At 40.2% G+C, this 19,969-nt stretch overlaps 1 long non-coding RNA gene across 3 annotated transcripts in view; it reads right to left on the reverse strand.

The window, feature by feature from the left end:
• LOC105479334 (uncharacterized) overlaps positions 1-19,969 on the reverse strand; it is a 235,602-nt gene that overhangs the window by 15,404 nt on the left and 200,229 nt on the right. For all 3 annotated transcript variants that reach the window (XR_985810.2, XR_985809.2, XR_011626126.1), the window contains one exon: positions 1,197-2,352. This is a non-coding gene — a long non-coding RNA (uncharacterized lncRNA). The remainder of the gene's footprint in view (positions 1-1,196; positions 2,353-19,969) is intronic.

Below are 19,969 nucleotides of genomic sequence, written 5' to 3' on the forward strand. Positions count from 1 at the left end.
GCTAGAATGTGAGGGCTGGAATTTGAATTGTATTAAACCTATACTTGGGAGAAATTGGCATTTATAAATTTCAGTTTTCCCTTTCAGGGACTTCTTTTAGTCTATTTACTTAAATCTTTTATATTTCATGATAAAGCTCAGTAGATAGTTTTCACTTAGATGCATTGTAAACATTTGTAGTTGTATTTGTATGGTGAAGGCAGCCGTGCTGTGAGCAGTAAGAATCCACCTGTTAACATTTGGAACATTGTCCCTTGTAATGCAGTGGCAAACTTATGATCAAACTTTCACCTTGTACTTCCAAACTTGTACTTTGGAAGGCAGACTGTATAAAGCTGTTGTACAATGGAAAATGTAGAAAAATTGTAGCTGCTGGGCTATGTTGGCTACTGACTTTTAATTGCATCCTATAAAAGACAGAACTCAGTATAAAGCTAGTAAGACAGAAACCTCCTGGAGCATAGAGCTTCCAGATGAGCTAACTGCTCTGCCAGGCCAGGGGGTCTTGATAATCCTTCCCAGCAGGATTTCATAATTGCTATGGAACAGTGACTGAAGAATGCTCCCATTACCACTTTCTGAAAAGAAGAGCTCAATCATTCCCATCCTACTGTTTCTCCATTATGATGTTCCGGCAGCAAATATTTTTTTCTATTTTTATACATTACTGGATCACAAGAAACCACATCTAGATGGAATAGAGAGGGGTACATTTTACCCAGTAATCCTGGATATTGAGTTAGGTGCATTGCTTGGATGAGACTTTGGGGTATGTTCATAGGAAAGGGGTGAAGTGTTCTATGTAAGAAAAGAAGGATGAGTATAGACATTGAGAAAAAAAGAGCAGGCTTCAGCTGAAACTATAGTTGACTCTTGAGCAACATAGGAATTAAGGCACCAACCTAATTCCCATGTTGTTCTCTCCATGCATTCAGAAATGCATATAAAACTTTTGATTCCCCAAAAACTTAACTACTAATAGCCTAATGTTGACCAAAAGCCTTACTGATAATATAAATAGTTGATTAGCACAGATTTTTGTGTTATATGTATTATCGTGTCTGCTATATTTCTACAATAGAACAAACTTGAGAAACTTGAGAAAAGAAAACATTATTGTGAAAATAATAAGGAAAAGAAAATATATTTACCATTCATAAGTGGAAATGAATCATCTTAAAGGTCTTCATACTCACCAGCTTCACGCTGAGGAGGAGAAGGGAGAGGAGGGATTGGTCTTGCTATCTCAGAGTGGCAGAGGTGAAAGAAAATCCACTTATAAGTGGACCAAGCAGTTCAAACCTGTGCTGTTCCAGGGTCAGCTGTATTAATTACCCACCAAATATTCATTATCTTGTTTATTTACTTCTTTCTAACAAAACCCCATTTTATTCTGGGAGGCAACACATATAGCTAAAGTTCTGCATTTCCCAGTCTCCCCTGCAGTTAAGAGTAGGTAATGAAGGGCAAATGAAAATCATCTAGTGGGGCTTCATGAAAAGTTTCTTAAAGATCACTGAGCTAGTGAAGGAGGATGTCCTTTTATCCTTCCCCTTTCTTTCTCCTTCCCTCTTCCTGGAATATTTTGGCGGAATTGTGAATTAACACTTACTGTCTATTGCAACTCCCTTCTAGAGTGTCTTCTTATGTTTCAAAGACTGAAAAGCTAAAAATGACTTTCCCCCAATTTCTTGCAGCTATGCTTTTGTATGCGGTGAATGCTCGACCCCTCAGGTACACAAGTGATGATTTGGAAGGTAGATGTAAAGCAAAATGGAGAGGTGTTGCTTCTGTTGTTCCTTCTGGCAAGCCCCACTGGGCAAGCATTCAGTTATGCTGGGAAGAAGCATTTGCTGAGGTCTTCATTTCTGGTCACTGAAGTCATGGGTGCAGACCGAAGCAGAAACAGCTTGGTTCTGAAGACAGCATCTGTGGTATGAGATTCCCAATCATTACAGCTTTGGGATTGTGTGGCTTCCTGGGATTGCAGCTCCCTCATTGTGCAGGAGCTCTGAGGTTCTGGACCCAGCAAGTGGAGTGACAGCATTCCAATCAGAAAAGGAGCTTCTTGGTCATAGAAGGGACAAGAAGGGACAGTAGCTACCTTGGTGGCCCAACTCTTTCAGGTGACTTTGGGTGTTAGTCCCAAAATATTAACACAGAGTTTGTGTTTCTGCCTTGTCTAGGATTCCAGAAGCTCTTTAGTACAGGAATAGAGCCATTTGTGTGTCAAGTAGCTGGAGCAGATTCAGTTCTCTGCAGTTGAAAACTGATGGAGGACATGTGATGTAATAGGGAGAACTTGAGCAGCTATCCCTGATCATGAGGCATCTGTGGAAATGGAGCCTACATCTAAGAGGGTGGAAAAGAAAGGGAAAATTATTCTCAGTGTTGTCACAACCACGTTAGCCCTTCACTGCCTGTCTCTTTTTTATGTCACAACATTTCCTTAATTTAAGTTACTGTTACTACAGGTGTCTGCTTCTTGCAATCAAATGAAATTCCTATTTGTATAACATTCATTCTAGTTATTTTTCTGTTGGTATTATTAATCCGGCCTTTTTCCTGCCATTTTTCCTATTGCTTATTACCATGAAAGAAAAAACTCATTAGTCTTTATTTATTGTTATATCCTTCAACATTACAGAGCTCTTCTATTCATACTAATAATTTTACAGTGAATTCCTTTAGCCCATGTTTATTTAATATCTGTCAGGAAAGTGAAGGGGAAAGCTAAAACCCAGGATAATTAGATGACCCAATATTTTTAATTTCATGTGTAAATCTGACAGAAATAGCCTTTGATTTTTATGTAACGTTACATTTATTTCATTATGTAAAATATACCCAAAAGCTTATGTGTTTTTTTTAATAAAAACAATTCAACATTGTTTATAAGACATATTCAATATGTGTAAACTATTGCTTTTGGTTACAGCTATTCTACTAAATTAGTAAAACAAAAATATTTCCCAACTACTCTTGTCAAACTGCAGATGGTTCAACTTCCAAAGGATTAATAAGTGTATGTTTCACTTCTTTCAGTAAACAGAATGACTGCAAAACTGATTATTAAAAACTTTCATAATAAGATAAACATGTTATTTCTTTATTTTTAGAGATGGGCTCTAGCTCTGTCACCCAGGCTGGAGTGCAATGGTGTGATCATAGCTCACTTCCCACCTCAGCCTCCCAACAAAACTAGGACTACAAGTGTGCACCACTACATCTAGATAATATTTTTAATTTTGTGTAGAAATGGGGATCTCGCTATGTTGTCCAGACTGGCCTCAAGGTGAACACTTTAAATGCATATTTTCCCTCTTTGGACAAAATGGTATGGATAGAGAGGCAGGAAAACTGATCACCACCTATTCAATCATACTAGGTTCTGTTCCTTCAAGATATCACCAGCTTCTCTCGGTCCAAACTTTTTAATAAGGAGATTTACTTTAGCTCTAAAATTCTATGATTCCTGTATACACATTGAATATATAAGTTTATGGCAAAACATAAGACGTTTTTTGAATACAAGATTCACAAATTCAAAAGGAAAATACTAAAATAATTTGTTTTTAAATTCCACTAAATTATACTTCTTCCTTCAATTTTAAGGTCAATTTTTTTTAACTTGGAAGTTTCTGAAATGAAAGTACATCTTACAATAAAAATATGAGCTTAATGTGGTGTTTTTTTTCTCTCTACCCTGCCCTCCTGCTTCACCAGTAGTAAATCTTACATTTGATGGCATGTGAAACTCTAGAAAGAAAATAAAAAAGCAAAATATATACGGGGTCTCGTTTCCATATGAAACTAAATTGAGATTTTGTACCTATCTGTGCATGGGGTCGGGGGCTCACATGTGTCTATAGCAACTGATCTACATAGAAGTGGGGGTGTTGAGAGAAGCTGTCTAGAGGAATTTGTTAGCCAGATGCCTATGAACAGGGTCATAAAATCAGTGAGCCATGAGATATGCAGCTTAGATGTCCAGGTGAGGAGCTGAAACACAGGGGTTGGGAGAACAGCTTTTGCCCTACCTTTAAGTTAGACACATCACTGTGCTGGGCCCATCTCCACTATTTAGTGATCTCAGGAACTGACAAAGCACCAGAAGGAACTAGATGCCCAGAAAACATGGTCATCAATGGATGCTCACAGGGGATGACGGTCCCTGGCAGAATCAGAGCAGCACTCTAAAAAGGGCAGATTTTTCTGTGTGATAAAATCTCAGGGAACCCAGATAAAATTAGAGTGACTTTGAGGCTGATGTCCTGCAAAGAGGTATTATGAGCCCATTAAATGTGAGTGTTAATATTAATGTGACTTCATCTAAACCTACAGGCTAGGGAAATGTTTTGGAAGAGTAATATAAATACATACATACATATATACACACACACATGTATATAGTTCTACACATTTATAAACTTGCATCTTTGTTTCTCTTTTTCTCACTCTCTCTACACACACACACACACACACACACACACACACACACACACACACACACAAATTCCTACTTACCTTGCAGAAATTAGGAAAGAAATCAGTCAACAGCCTTTGTCTAGTTTTTCATTTGAAACATCCCTGTCAGTGTTAATTTCAAGGCATTTCTCAACTCAAAGGGAGGCCTGGGGCTGAGTTTTGAGCACAAGCCTAGAGAGTGATAAATCACTCTACAGAAGAAAATGGGATGAATGGGGTGGGAGCTCTGAAGGAGGAGGCAGAAGAAAGAGCAAGCAGCATGAAAGAGGGCCCCAGGGAATGTGGGAAACAAGGATATAAATATTCAGTTATAAGTTACTTGGAACACAAGTTCATCCCTCCCTTTTCAATAACCAAATTTGTCACTCATCAGCTACACAAGTTGTTGTTGTTTAGAAATTAGGAAAGGAGTTGAATTTCACTTGATACCAAAGTATAAAATTTTAAAGGTGTGAAAAACAATTCAGAAGAATCAGAAACTTAGGGCTAGAGGTGACCATGAGAATGCAAGGCTGTGGTATCCACGAACATTTTGGAAAGGGCATTGGGCTTTTATAAGGCGAGAGGATGGGCCATCTTATTCAGATCTGTGGGGAAAAGGAGACCTTTTGGAGAGAGATGGATGTAGGTGGAGGTGGAGGTAGGGCAACCATATAATCTGGTTTTCCTAGAATAATTTCAGTTTGTCTCTGTCGTCCTCAGGTCTTGTCTATTTTTGTGTTTGCCTAGACTTCGTTTTCTGGTAAACATTAACAGTTTAACTGATTAACAGTTAAACATTAACTGATTAACAGTTACAGCAACATAGGCTGGGTGGCCTTAATAGATTTTTCACTTTGTATCTTCACCTTCACTCATGGCTTCTAGTATGTGGGACACACCTGCAAATAATTAAATCTACATATTTTTCCAGATGCAACAAACTTGAACCTTTAGGATCAATTGAAGATTCTATTTTAAGAAGATTGTACCTGAAGACAAGTTATTACCATGTGCCACTCTGCACACAGTGTATTTACATATCACTCTGAAGCATGATTTGTCATTCAGATCAAACAAAATAATCACATTTAGATTATTTAGACACTTCTGAAATAATTTTTCTTACTTTTATTCCAACTTTTCTTGGGTCTATAAAAAAGTAAAGCAACACCTGTTAATGTGTTAATACCGTTAATAGAAGAAGACCTTTGCAAGCATGAGATGCTTCAAATAGAAAATGAGTTGGGATGAGTCCTTAAGTGGTTCAATTTTCCACCTAATTTATGAAATTGTAACAAAGCTTTTTGAAATGCATCCTATCAAAAGTGAATCATTTTAAATTCTTGTAAATGCATTGTAAAGTCAATTTTAAAGTTAAACATTGATGGAAAAGTTGTTTGTTTTTGAGATAATACAACAAGTACAAATTTTGGTGGTGAAAAGCATTATTAAAAATATTGTTCTAAATTAAGGCACCAATGGACAGAAATATTCTTGAATTGGTTGTGATTACAGTAATGCATAATCATTTCAAAATAAGTGGTGATATTCTATCAATCAAAAATAAGATGGAGTTGACAAAATTTATATATACAGTTGTCTCTTAGTATCTACAGATAATTGGTTCCAGGATCCCCTGCAGATACCAAAATCTACAGATACTTAAGTCATTTATATAAAATGTCCTAACATTTGAGTATAATCTATGTACATCTTCCCATATATACTGAAATCATCTGCAGATTACTTTAATATGCAATACAATGTAAATAGTTATTGCACTGTATTGTTTTAAATTTATGTTTTTATTGTTGCATTGTTATTTATTATTATTATTTCTGAATATTTCTGATCTGCTGCTGGTTGAATCCATGGATGTGGAGCCTGCTGCTAGGAAGGGTCAACTGTATCATACATATACTCAGGGTAAATAAACTACATAATTTAGAGGATGAGATGATGATGAATTAAAAAATATTTCATCATTGTAGTTGTGCTTTTGCTCTTTGATTCTCATCATAAGTCAGATTTTAGAAATGTTTGAACCATGAGAGATCTATTTTTTAAACCAAACCAGGTAATCTAAAATATTAGGAAGCATACTGTAAATGAGTTCCTTAATTTTTAAATTTATTTATTTATTTATTTATTTATTTATTTATTTATTTATTGAGACAGGGTCTCCTTCTGACATCCAGGCTGGAGTGCAGTGGTGCAATTATGACTTACTGCAGCCTTGACCTCCTGGGCTCAAGCGATCCTCCCACCTTAGCCCCCAGAGTAACTGGGACTTCAGGCATGCACCACCATGTCTGGGTAATTTTTGTATTTTTTGTAGAAATGGGGTTTTGCCATGTTATTTAGGCTGGTCTGGAACTCCTGAGCTCAAGCAATTCTCCCGCCTCAGCCTACCAAAGTGCTGGGGTTACAGGCATGAGCCACCACACCCGTCTGAGTTCCTTAATTTTGTTTGCATTTTTGATTGAGGCTTACAACTTGCTCATTAGGTTCACTTCAGGTGACCATGCTATGCCTACCAGTCCAATAAGCTGTTAAGCTCTAAGCTATGCCCAGTCCCAACCAGTTCCTCACCTTGCAGACCTTCTTTAAAACTGTCCAGCCCAGGCTCTAAACTTCTATGAGTTTTCTGCCATAATTTCTCCTGTTTGAGATACCACTAGGACTATTGTGGTGACAGTCATTCGCTGTCACTGCACGAGGTCTAATATCCTCAACTTTACCTGATCAGCAGGTTTCATTCATCACCGTAGGTCAAACCTGCCTTTCTTTTATTGTACTGACTTTATCTCCCTCCACCTGGTCTAGTGTCATCAGTTTGGCTTGCATGTTTTTACTTCTTTTATGAAAAGCATTTTTCCTCAAAATTAGCTTCACTGCTTTTCCCACTGCTCTGCAATACCGATCATACTGCCAACAGAGTTTTCTTTCATCTTTATCCTTTCTAGGGCAGACGAAGGGCTTTATTTAAAGAAACGGGCTTAGGATCTACTAGAGAATGAAGTCAGGGAAGTGCAGAATTCTTTGACCTTCCCTTCCTTCCTTCCTTCCTTCCTTCTTTCCTTCCTTCCTTCCTTCCTTCCTTCCTTCCTCTTTTCTTTTCTTTCTCTCTCTCTTTCTTCTTTCTTTCTTCTCCTTTCTTTCTCTCTTTCTTCTTTCTTCCTCTCTCTCTTTCTTCTTCCTTCCTTCTCCTTTCTCTCTCTTTCTTCTTTCTTCCTCTCTCTCTTTCTTCTTCCTTCCTTCCTCCCTCCCTCCCTCCTTCTTTCTCTTTCTTTCTTCCTCCCTTCCCTTCCCTTCTTCCTTCGTTCTTGAAACAGAATCTCACTCTGTCACCCAGGCTTAAGTGCCGTGGCACGTTCTTGGCTCACTGCAACCTCGTTCCCCGGGTTCAAACGATTCTCTTGCCTCAGCCTCCTGAGTAGCTGGGACTACAGGCACACACCACTATGCCTGGCTAATTTTTGTATTTTTAGTAGAGACGGGGGTTCCTCATGTTGGCCAGGCTGGTTTTGAATGCCTGACTTCAAGTAATCCACCCACCTTGGCCTCCCAAAATGCTGGGGTTACAGGCGTAAGCCGCCATGCCCCGCCTCTTTGGCCTTTATTTATGTTTTGTCTCCTTACTGTGCTGTCCCTGCTGCATAACTTAGATTGAGAGTAACTGTCACAAGTCCTGCCAAAGTGGTTCTTCTCAAACTTTAGTAAGAGAATCGCTGGGAGGTCTTGTTAAAACAAATTCCTGGAACTTTTCTTCAGACTCAGATGTGGTATTTCTAGCAGGGAGCCCAAGAATGTGGATTTCTAATGGGCTCCCAGGTAATGCTGATGTTGCTGGTCTGGAAACCACACTGACCACGTTAGAGTCAGAGTAGCACTGACTCTGATGAATTTCCAAGTAAGTTAAAACAACAGTGTCTGGTCCTTCTTCCTCTGGAATCAATGCTTAAGCAATGGAGTAACATTAAAAAGACAAAAGATTGGCAGATTAATCCCATCTATGAATGCAATAATTAACTACACTTTATATCCTGTAATCAGGATCCCAGGAGTACCTGGGTGGTATTCTGTAGAATAAGAGAGGAATGGTATTTCTCAAAGTTGCATAATGATGGCATATCGCTGTGTTAAGGCCTGAAATTCAGGCTCCATATTGTGTGCTGCCTTGACATCTGGTAAAATTGAGAGGGCCTTGAATGGCCTAATAGCAAGTTCTCCCTACTCTGTTCCCATGGATAAGGTATTCTAGCTAAACAAACCTCCTTAACAAAGGAAACAGGCATAGTTCCTACTGATCCTTTAGTAGCAGGTTTTGGTTCTCCACCAGCCCACAGAATGATGCAAACAAGCCAATCTCATCCTCCCGTGGGAACTGGAGGTCACTCTACCCTTTTGATACCACAAAGCCTGCCGCCTCCAGCCCCTTATTCCCTCTGCTCCTGAGTGTGGCCCCTGTGTGACTGTGTGATGTGTGTGTCCTCCTCTCCCAGGCTGAGTCTACCTAATTACCTGCTGTGCGTCTCAACTGTGGGGTGTGGGGTGTTATGTGTTCCACCATCCATAACCCTGGGACGAAAATCCCCTCTCACTAACAAGGTGAAGAGGGAGTGTCTCAAACATGTATTCCCTATGACAAGTAAGTTTCCCTAAAAGGGATGAAATAATCTGATTCTAGGGTTTTGAAGTAAAAGCAAACACAGAAGTCCTGCACCACACTGGTATTTAATTATACCCAACAAACTCCAAATCCAATATTAAAAACAGGTGGGGCTGGGCACGGTGACTCACGCTTATAATCCCAGCACTCTGGGAGGCTGAGATGGGCGGATCACGAAGTCAGGAGTTCAAGACCAGCCTGGCCAGCATGGTGAAACCCCATCTCTACTAAAAATGCAAAAACAACAACAAAAAAATTAGCTGGGCATGGTGGCGTGTGCCTGTAATCCCAGCTACTTGAGAGGCTGAGGCAGGAGAATTGCTTGAACCTGGGAGGCAGAGGTTGCAGTGAGCCAAGATCCCACCACTATACTCTAGCCTGGGCAACAGAGTGAGACTGTCTCAAAAAAAAAAAAAAAGAAAAAAAAAAGGCAATAGTCTTGAATGTAAATACCACAATTTCAAGCATTGGGAAGCAATTAACTATTTTCATCACATTTTAAAAAGAGAACACATTCATAATGACAGGCTTTCAAACCAGGCAAAGAGGTAAAGTCTTTTGGTGTAACATGGACTTCTGTGACGTATCACTGCAGGTGACCTGTCTTGATGAGAGACCAGATGGACACAGCAGGTCCCAGTGTCCCTCTCACCACTTCCTCTTGTTCACTGCCCCAGCTCCTCCTGAATCTCCAACTTCTTCTGCATCCCACCTGCCTAAACACAGTCCTGATGGCACTAAATCTTTAGGAGTAAGAACTAATGTGAGAAATAAGCCATAGGCAATGCAGATTTCAATTATCCTTGCTGCACATTATCCTTTTCACTGTAGTTACTTGTAACTGGAAGTGACGCTTTCTCAGACAAATACAAACAATGCACACCTTGAGGAAACAGGTTCCAGATTCCCCCACAGTTGGCCCCTAGCAGTCCTGACCTACCTGTCAGTGCAAGCGATGACTAAGGTTGTGAAGACTAAGGCATGTATATACACTGCATCCATATTGGAGATTACTGACTCTGAAATAAAAAGCAACATGATGTCTTTCCCCTGATGTGCCTTTTGGAAGCTTAGATGCTATGTTAGTCCATTTGCATTGCTATAAAACAATAGCCGAGGCTGGGTGATTTATAAAGAAAAGAGGTTTATTTTGGCTCACAGTTCTGCAGGCAATACGAGAAGCATGATGTCAGCATCTGCTCCTGGGGAGACCTCAGGAAGCTTATAATCATGGTGAAAGGCTAGTGAGGGGCTAGTGTATCATATGGTGAGAGTGGTAACAAGAGAGAGGGCAAGAAGTGCCAGGCTTTTTAAACAAGATCTTTGTGGACACTTTACAATATGGAGGATGCCAAGCCATTCATGGGGGAGAATGCCCACCATGACCCAAACACCTCCTACCAGGCTCCACCTACAACATTGGGGATCACATTTCAACATGATATTTGGAGGAGACACATGTCTAAACCATATCAGATGTATTCACTGAACATGGGCCATAGCACTGAGCAGCCACAGGAACTCATGAGCTGACCTTCTCCCTCACCTTCTTTGTGTTGCCCAAGGCTCAGAGAGCCCTGGGAGATGTTTCCTAATTGACCTCCAGCAATTGTTTATAAATGGACCAGAAACATGGGCGAGACTCCTCAGGACATGATCAACTTAGTAGGAGCCTGGATAAAATCCCTTCAGTGCAACTGTTCTCCCCCTGAGATATGGAAACATTGCCTAAGGGTTAAACCCCAGCTCTCTCTACTAAATTCATATTGCTAATGACTCCAGCCCTAGAAAGTGTTTCCTGTCAGTATTACAGAGGTCAGATTTAAAATGCAGATTCCTGGGTGTCACATCAGACCTAGCAAGATTTTGGGGTAGACCAGGGAACAAGATGTAGCATCAGCCTCCAATGGGGACAGACAAGGAAAGGTCGGTTACAAAGCAGGGTAAGCACTGCAGTGACAGGCTGAGAGAGAGAGCACTCTGGGAGCACGTGGTGGACACTTTGCCGATGTGCTGGCACGGGAAAGGCTTCCAGAGGAAGGAATATTTACGCTGAGGCTGAATGATGTTTAGGTATTGATTCAGATGTGTCCTAGTTCCCAGAAGAGGGAACAGAGTGGGGTAAAGACCCAGAGGTGACAGAAACAAGGCATCTCCCTGTCAATAAGGTAACACCAACTTTAACTCCTCCCAAAATAGAAATCATCACCCCCCCAACCTGTTCCTCAACTTGTGCTTGTAAAAAACGCAGGGCAACCAGTAGTAAAATAAAAAGAATTAGGATGCATACCTTAAAAACCACAGAAAAGACAAAAACTAAAACTGAAAAAGAATTTGAGCGTTTAGCAAAGTCAAGAAGTAGACAAAAGGAAGAAACATAGGATCTCAGAATGAAAACATAAAGAGATGGCAAAAATAACACCAAATACATCAAGAATGATGAGAGAGAGGTTAACAAACAAGTTCTTTTAGCATGGATAAAAATTTAAATCCTGCTATAAGCTATTTATGGAGATATACATGCAGTAAATGACACAAAGCTTGAAAGTAAAGAGGTTTGTTAAAAAAAAAAAAAAAAAAACAAACATAAACAAATTTTTAAAAGCAGAGGAACTCATTAGGCAAAGCAAAATTCAAGCAAACCAGATTTAAAAGGCAAAGAGGAACACTTTATACTGATAATAGAGCAGTGAAAAGCATGCCTAGCTTGACAAGCTCTATTTTGCTTCTAAGCCGTCCACAGTGATACATTTTAGGTTAACTGCTTTTGCTTGTCTCTGCATGTAGGCTGAGCTAACTATGGGAGGAATTTCGTTTATAGTTTAGTGTTAAAGGAAGAATGATAATAGTCTCTTCCCAAAACTAACTCTTGAAGAAATAAGGAGGGTGTACACACAAGGAAAGATGTTACCTGACCAAGGGCAAAGAAGTTTCACAAGCCCCGCTTTGACACCCACCACTATCTGGATGTCTGCAATCATTGGTCACCTCTTTTCCCCAAGTCCTTCCCTTTTCCCTTTCCCCTAACATAAAAGGAGCCTAAAATTCTGTTAACTTAAGATGGTTAAGATGGATGGTTCTTTAGGACACGAGTCCACCATCTTCTCAGTTTTCTGGTTCTCCAAAATAAAGTCAATTTCCTTGCTCCAACACCTTGTCTCTTGACTTATTGGCTGTCATGTAGCAAGCAGTTCAGGCTTTGGACTCAACTACGATGAAAGAAGCATTATTACACCAAGAAGTCAATGAACAACAATGAACCCTGAAGCATCAAAAACCTTGAATCAAAACATGTGAAGCAAAACTATTAGCAATCAGGAATTCTACAAAGCTATAATTAAGGTGGGAAATGTTTAAAAATCTCTCTCTAAATTAGACAAATCAATAAACAAAATTAAATAAGTTTGAAGAAATGGTAAGCTTAATTTAGAGCTAGTTACCATGAATTGAAAGTTTATTTTAAATCAATTTCTGCTCAACAAGTATCGATCCAAAAATGGGCAAAGTACTTGAGTAGATATTTTAAAAGAAGATATACAAGCAGCCAATAAGCATATTTAAAAAATGTTCAATATCATTAGTCATTAGAGAAACACAAATCAAAACTACAATGAGATAAAACTTCACACCTACTAAGTTGGCTATAATTTTTTAAAATCAGTGAATAACATGTTGAGAATGGTGTGGTTGTGCTGTTTCTCTGCAATAAAGTCACCTTCCTTGGCCTGATACTTTGTGGCTCCACTTATTGTCATGTGGCAAGAGGTATGAGCTTTGGACTCAACTGCAACAAAAAATACATTATTACACCAAGAAATCAAAACAACAATGAACCCTGTAGCATCAAAAACCTTTCATCAAAACATGTAATCTATTTATCTGCATTGTATCTCAATTATTCCAAGGTGCCAGGGTGCTACCGTTTCCTAAATTCTTAGGACCTATGAAAATTTGCATGAGGGACAAGGAAATTAGCTTTCATTTGATGCCAAGCACAACAATGAATGATTTACAATACATCTTCAAACCCTTTACTGTTAGGAATTCTTACCTTATTTCAAGATGAGGAAACACACAAAGAAGTTGAATGAGTTGCCTGAGGACTCACACCTAGTTAGCTAGTGCCAGAGTCAGGGTTGAATCCAGCCTTCCCTGACTCCATGTTCAGGCTTTTCTAACCACATCAGGTGGCTGCCCTTGGCCCAGGAGGAAGTCAAGGAGATAATTAGAATGCATATATAATCTGTGCATTAGAGTTGATGCATAGATGATAACAGGAGTAATCATCCTGTTAAGAATAGAAAGAAGAGGAGGAAGAGGAAGAGGAGGAAGAAGGTGGCAACACCCTACATCTAGCCCTACCCTCTGAGATAGAACAAGTGTTGTCCTCATTTAACAGTTGGAAAAATGAGGATTTACAGAATTCAAATAACTTGGCAAGACCTCACAGCCAGAAAGCAGGAGGCCCGCAATAACATATTTTGATAATATTAAAAAAAGACAATATTTGGAACTGCCTTAGAGCTTACAACAAACATATCAGTATTATATTTTTCTTTGTTTTATCGAAGAGTCCAGAAGCTCTGAAGTGGCTTTGGCACTGTTTTACTGGGTCACTTATCTAGATGCCCATTGCAAAATGGAACAGAAGGCCTGCCTAACCTTCAGGTCTATGAAGGCTTTAGAATCAAGACAAACTTGAACAGTAGCTCTGGACTTTTCTTTCCTTTCCAAATGTGTGGAAAAAGATCTTACTATCTTGACGTAGTGATTTGAGATTAATAGTGACAATAGCTACATTTATAAAGACTGCTGCTGTGATTGGCTCCCACCTGGCTGTTTAACAAGCGGTATCTAACCTACTTGTCAGCTCAGTCCTTCAAGAGAGATGTGGCTGAGGCTTCAAGAGCCTTCCAGAATCTGTGTTCTCACATCTGGGCATGGAACTGGACAACTTTTCCAGCCCCCTTGCTTCTAAGTGTGGCCATACAATGAGGTTTCAGCAATGGAACACACTCAGGAGTGATGAACTAAGGTGGTGAGACTGGTGTACTTTCTTTACATTCTGTCTCTTGCCAGCCACCTTTCCCCATCTATGGGCTGAATTCAGGGAATGATATGGTTGTAGAAAATGGTGGAGATATACAATGGAAAGTCTCTGAACCCTCAAATCACCATACGGAACTGAGCCCTTCCCCACAATTTATATTGAAATATAAGATGAGAAATAAACTTTCATTGTGTTAAGCCACTGAGACTTAATGGTGTTTTGTTACATCAGGTAGAAGTATTGACAACCATGGCATTACGTATTATTATTCCCATCTTGCACATTTGATAGTTGACATTTGTTGAGCATTTATTATGTGTTGTATACTCTAATTTAATCTATTACTATCCCTATTTTACAGATAAGGAAATAAAGGTGCCAAGGAGTTACTTGAACTGCTACTTCCCGGCTAGTATGTGATGATGCCATGGCGCAACTCCAGGTTTGAATCTTCCAGTTCATGTGACCCCAGAAGTGGGCTTTACAGAAGGACAAGTTCAATTCGCAAATGGAGTGGTTGAGTGTCTTTTGTGGCTTCTTATCAGCCATAACCATCCACTGCATCACACTAAGTGCTTTTTGATTCTTAAGCTTGATGAGTTAAGCTTATGGTACAATTTTAACCACCAGAAATGGGAATAGTAACTCTTAATCAGCTGTTGGACAGAGAGAAGTCCAGGGAGATTGCCAACAACCTTGGCCTCGGGATAGAACTCACCACTCCATTATTTTACCCCACCCCTTGGCTCTACTACCTGGTAAACTCACAAATAATGGAATAAATGAAAAATATCATAGTCCTAGAAGATATGACAGCTGTGAATTTCACAAGGCTGTCATAACAGTGAAGAAAGTGCAACTGGATCTTTCTAAAAAATTTATTCTACTGAAGGTGCTGTAGCAACCACTGTCTTCCCCTGGCTTATTTTTGCAGGAGTGTAAAGCAGCTGGAAACAGACAGAGATGTAGGGAGTCATATCTGCTGCAAGAGAGAGGGCAGAACTGTTGCCTCTTCTCTGCAGCAGTAGCCTCATATTGTAGCTACTTCTGAGGTCATACCCCTCCTCCCGTTAGCATCAATTCATCTTCGGTGTGAAATGACTATTAACTGATTCTGGACTACTAAAACATGTTTTGGTTAATGTCGAACATTATAATAACTTTAAAAACCATTGACATGGCCTGGAGAGGTGGCTCATGCCTGTAATCCTAGCACTTTGGGAGGCCAAGGTGGGCGGATCATGAGGTCAGGAGTTCGAGACCAGCCTGGCCACCATGGTGAAACACCATCTCTATTAAAAATTAAAAAATTAGTCAAGCATGGTGGTTTGTGCCTGTAGTCCCAGCTATTCCAGAGGCTGAGGCAGAAGAATCGCTTGAACCCAGGAGGCGGAGATTGCAGTGAGCTGAGATTGTGCCACTGCATTCCAGCCTGGACAACAGAGTGAGACTCCATTTCAAAAAAATAAAATAAAATAATAAAAACCATTGACACTGGTTAGAAAGAAAAATTCAACAAATGGAGCTCTGCTACTTACGAGTAGTAGGTTCTGTTCCAAACTCATAAACTCCAACCTCATCTTTTCTTAGTGAAATTAAGTCATTGGTGTAGAAGTCCAAGGTTGCCTGGTATCCAGTATGTGGATCTACACTTGAATGCAAATGGAGGAGATGAGAGAAAACTGTAATGGGGTGGTGGAGGGAGAGCAGGGGCACAGTAGAGGGAGAGCCAGTGTGAGATGCCATTGTGTACTTCCCATAGAATGCCTGTCTGGAGTTGGTTCTGCTTTAGTCAACATCTTGGGAACTGCTAAGAGTTCCAGCTGGTTCTGTGATTACATAGTTGTCCTATTTGGGATGCAGGATTTGTGTCACTAATTTTTTTCAAAAGCCCTGTAACAATTTGGAAGCCCAGAAGGGAACGAGGCAAGTACAAGTTTGGGTGCTCTCTATGCAAGATTTTCCAGCTGGGATGAAACCTTGACATCAGCCACGCAGTTAGTTCTTCCTCACAGGTTCCATACTCTGTGCTATGATGTGTGACTCTGAGATTTACGGATGTATCTTCTCTCCAGGCACTTCCTGGCTTCCTTTGATAACAAATGTAATTAGCTATTTCCCTTCCCTATTAAATTCTGCATATGATCACAGTTATTATTCTGGTTAAATCAGACTCCAGAGGCCAACATTAATGAAACAAGAATTACGAAATCTGTCTTCATTAAATGGAAACCAGAATAACTGAGAGAGTCAAGATGGAAAAATAAACAATGTATTGTATGAAGGAGGCTGAAAAGAACCAATTGCGTAGATTTTCAAACATTTAGAATTTAAATCAAAGGCACACTCTGTTTTACTGTTTAAATTTTTTTTTGGAAAAATGTTTCCACTTCCTCACATAATCCATCTCAAGTTTTGAATGTGGTCCATCATCTCATTATTTTGGACTGGAGTGTTTGAGTTTCTGAAATTGTATAAGAAGATCTGAGGGCTTACAGTGTAGGTTGCAGTAACAGAACCATATTCTAGTAGACTCAATTTTTTCTAATTCTACACTAATGGAATACACGGTACCAAGCCCAGGGTTATTCTCCTGTATACGAAGTTGCTGTTAGAAAGTCAGTTTTATTTGAGAAGAATAGCTTTAGACCAAAAACTTCTGATGAGAAAAAATACTGCTCACGCATCTTAAAATTGTTTTCAAATTGCATCAGTGACACATACAAATATAAAATGTCACTCATCATATATGCTCCCGTCGTACAGCTGCTATCACCACAAAAGTGACTACTTACCAAGACATAAAGGAAGAAAAAATACCTTAACTCCGAGGAAACATCCAATTTAATTTCTTCTATCCCCTGGTCCCTTTTCACTTCTCCATCTTGGCTGTGAATTTTCAGCATTGTCAATGAGTGACGTTTTTAATTGGAGGAAAGGGATATTGTATGGATGCACACAAATTAGCAGGAGAGGGCAATTCAATTACAGAGGAGCCAGAATTCTTACTGAGAAATATTGATGACTGTGTCCTGAGGGTTTCCACTTCATCTAAAATGTACTGAAACTGAAAACTTGAAGGAAATACAATGGATGTTTTACAGAAAGCCCAATTTGGAAAATAGAAAGGTAGATCAACTGTGTAATGGAAGCTCTATTTAAGTGCTATTTTTGCTCATGAACTAAAGGCATTCTATAATCACTTCCTCAATAATCTTCCTTGTAAGGTAACTTTGCTAATCGGTTTAAGGAACAGAAGGTCAAGATTAGCCCTCTTATGCTACTGACTGGCTCTATAACCTTAGGAAGAAAACCATAATTCATTGATCCTCTAATATGCGCCAGGTATTGTACTAGGTGCCATCACTTTGACGTGCATTGATTTGATTCTCCCTTCATGCCAGGCAGAGTAAAGCTCTCACGTGGAGAGCTGGGGAGTGTCAAAATAAGATTGCAGAATTTTCTACACAGGAATACTGTGGGCTGGGGTAGGAGTCCCAGCTTTTTCTGCACCAGGTCCACTCCGGGTATTTAGTCCTGTCTGAACATTACCACAAAAGAAAGACAGGAGAGTTCAAGAACTCACAAGTCAGGAAGGCGGAGGAACCCTATGGAAAAGGGTGCATTTTAGGGCAAGTGTGAATTAGCAGAGGGACGGTGTTCAAATGCAAGGCTGCATGCAAACTTCAAAATGCCTGCTTTCTTGGCTTCTGACTCCCAGCAGAGCTCTACCCTCCTCCCTGGAAGAGAATGGGTGTTACGTCCCAAATGGATGGCCACGGGCTTGTGACCTGGGGAAACTTCTGAGGAGTCCACTTTCAGAGTGCTATGAGTTTGGGGGAGAATCACTACAGTTCTCTCTGAGTGTGATTCCTTGATCTCTCATTATTGCTGGAAATGCACACTTTTCCTCTGCTCTTCCAAAAGTGCCAAAGAAGGGGCTGGCACCTATGAAATATGGATGGTGTCACTATCGAGCTGCCCAGTCCTCAAAACTCCCCAAGTGAATTCATCTTGGCTTGCTCAGGACTTTCCCAGTTTTAGCACAAAAATTCCTACATCCCAGGAAACCCCCAAGTCCTGGGCCAGGTCAGAACAGTTGGTCACCTGACCTTGCCCAGACTCTACCTAGCATCTTACCAACCCACACCTGCGACTCAGTCTATTAGTATCATCATTTTATACCTTCCTCCTATTGTGCAACCCGCTGAATCTCCTAGTGTTCCAGTTTCACTAGATGTGCCTCCAAACTCTGTATGCAGTCTCCTAGAGGCTCAGTCTGTGGACAAAACATCACATGTGTGCAGGCATGATACATGATGCACAGAGCTCCTTTCTGTGTGTCGTCTTACAGAACTCACCACAAGCCAGTGCAACAGACTGGTGAGATGTATAAATATTCTGACTTTACAGTCGAGAAAATTATGACTCAGGTGGAGATGACTTACTGAAGACAATACAGCTAGGATGTGGCAGCATTAGGCCCTCCCTTTTCGAGGTCATGGGCTTAGAACCAACTTCCATTCAAATCCCAGTTCGGTCATTTCAAGCTGTATGATTTTCCACAAGTTACATAACTTTTCCATGTCTTCATTTCCTCATCTGAAATTTGGAATGGCAACCCAGAATTTATTAGATGAAATAAAATAATGTGTGCACATGACAAATGCTTAGAAAACAATAGCTTTTGGAATAGTTGGTAACTGAATCCTGCTTTGTTTCTCATGGGTAGGAGGCATGTTTAAATAAAGGATTCTTTGTCAGAGGAAGAGGTTTAAAACCTTCTCAACTGAGCTTGAATGGATGAATGAGTCAGAATAGATGTGCAATCCAGTACTGAGAATAGCAAGACCAAAAGAGAAAAAGACATACCCCTACTTAGAATAAACTGGAGGTGAAACAAGAAAGGGGCAGCGGTTTGGCAGCACCTTGTAGCCCTTTCCATGAGCTGCTATTCCCCATAGCTGAGTGACCATTCATTTACCCCGTTAAAGCAATCTGTTTCTGACCTGCCAGTAGTCTTCTCTAGGATCACAGAACACCCACAATTCTCTTACTGCCTGGAACTCTTCTACCTCCACCAAGGTTTCAATCCCCCTTTTATTTACAATAACAAACTCGTGTTAGTGAAGCCTTAGCACTTCTGTGTATAAAAAGGCAAAGTACTTAACACTGGTCAAGTACAGTAAACAACGGGTGTTTATATATCCCCAGTAATTCCATAATCCAGAACTGTGGCTAACACATACATCACAAATTTTATTTATTTGTTTTATTTTATTTTTAGACAGAGTCTCATTCTGTCACCCAGGCTGGAGTGCAACAGCACAATCTCGGCTCACTGCAACATCTGCCTTCCAGGTTCAAGCAATTCTCCTTCCTCAGCCTCTTGAATAGCTGGTTCTACAGGCGCATGCCACCATGCCCAGCTAATTTTTTGTATTTTTTAGTAGAGGCGGGGTTTCACTGTGTTAGCCGGGATGGTCTCAATCTCCAGACATCGTGATTCGCCTACCTTGGCCTCCCAAAGCACTGGGATTACAACATCACTATACTTTCTTCCAGTATCTTTTCAGTCTGTCTAAATATATTTGTGTATATGTCTGAGTATGTGTGTGCACGCACCTGTGTTTTTCTGAATAGCTCCTTCCCTTACTCCTTTCTGCTAACAGCATGGCCACCTTTGTCTTTGGAGATGGGTCTTTCCCTTTGAACCATGAGGACCAGAGGAGGGCTCCCAGTTAGAGGATCCACCTCGCCAGCTGCCTCAGTGATTG

Source organism: Macaca nemestrina, chromosome 7, assembly GCF_043159975.1.
Source record: "Macaca nemestrina isolate mMacNem1 chromosome 7, mMacNem.hap1, whole genome shotgun sequence".
Lineage (NCBI taxonomy): Eukaryota > Metazoa > Chordata > Mammalia > Primates > Cercopithecidae > Macaca > Macaca nemestrina.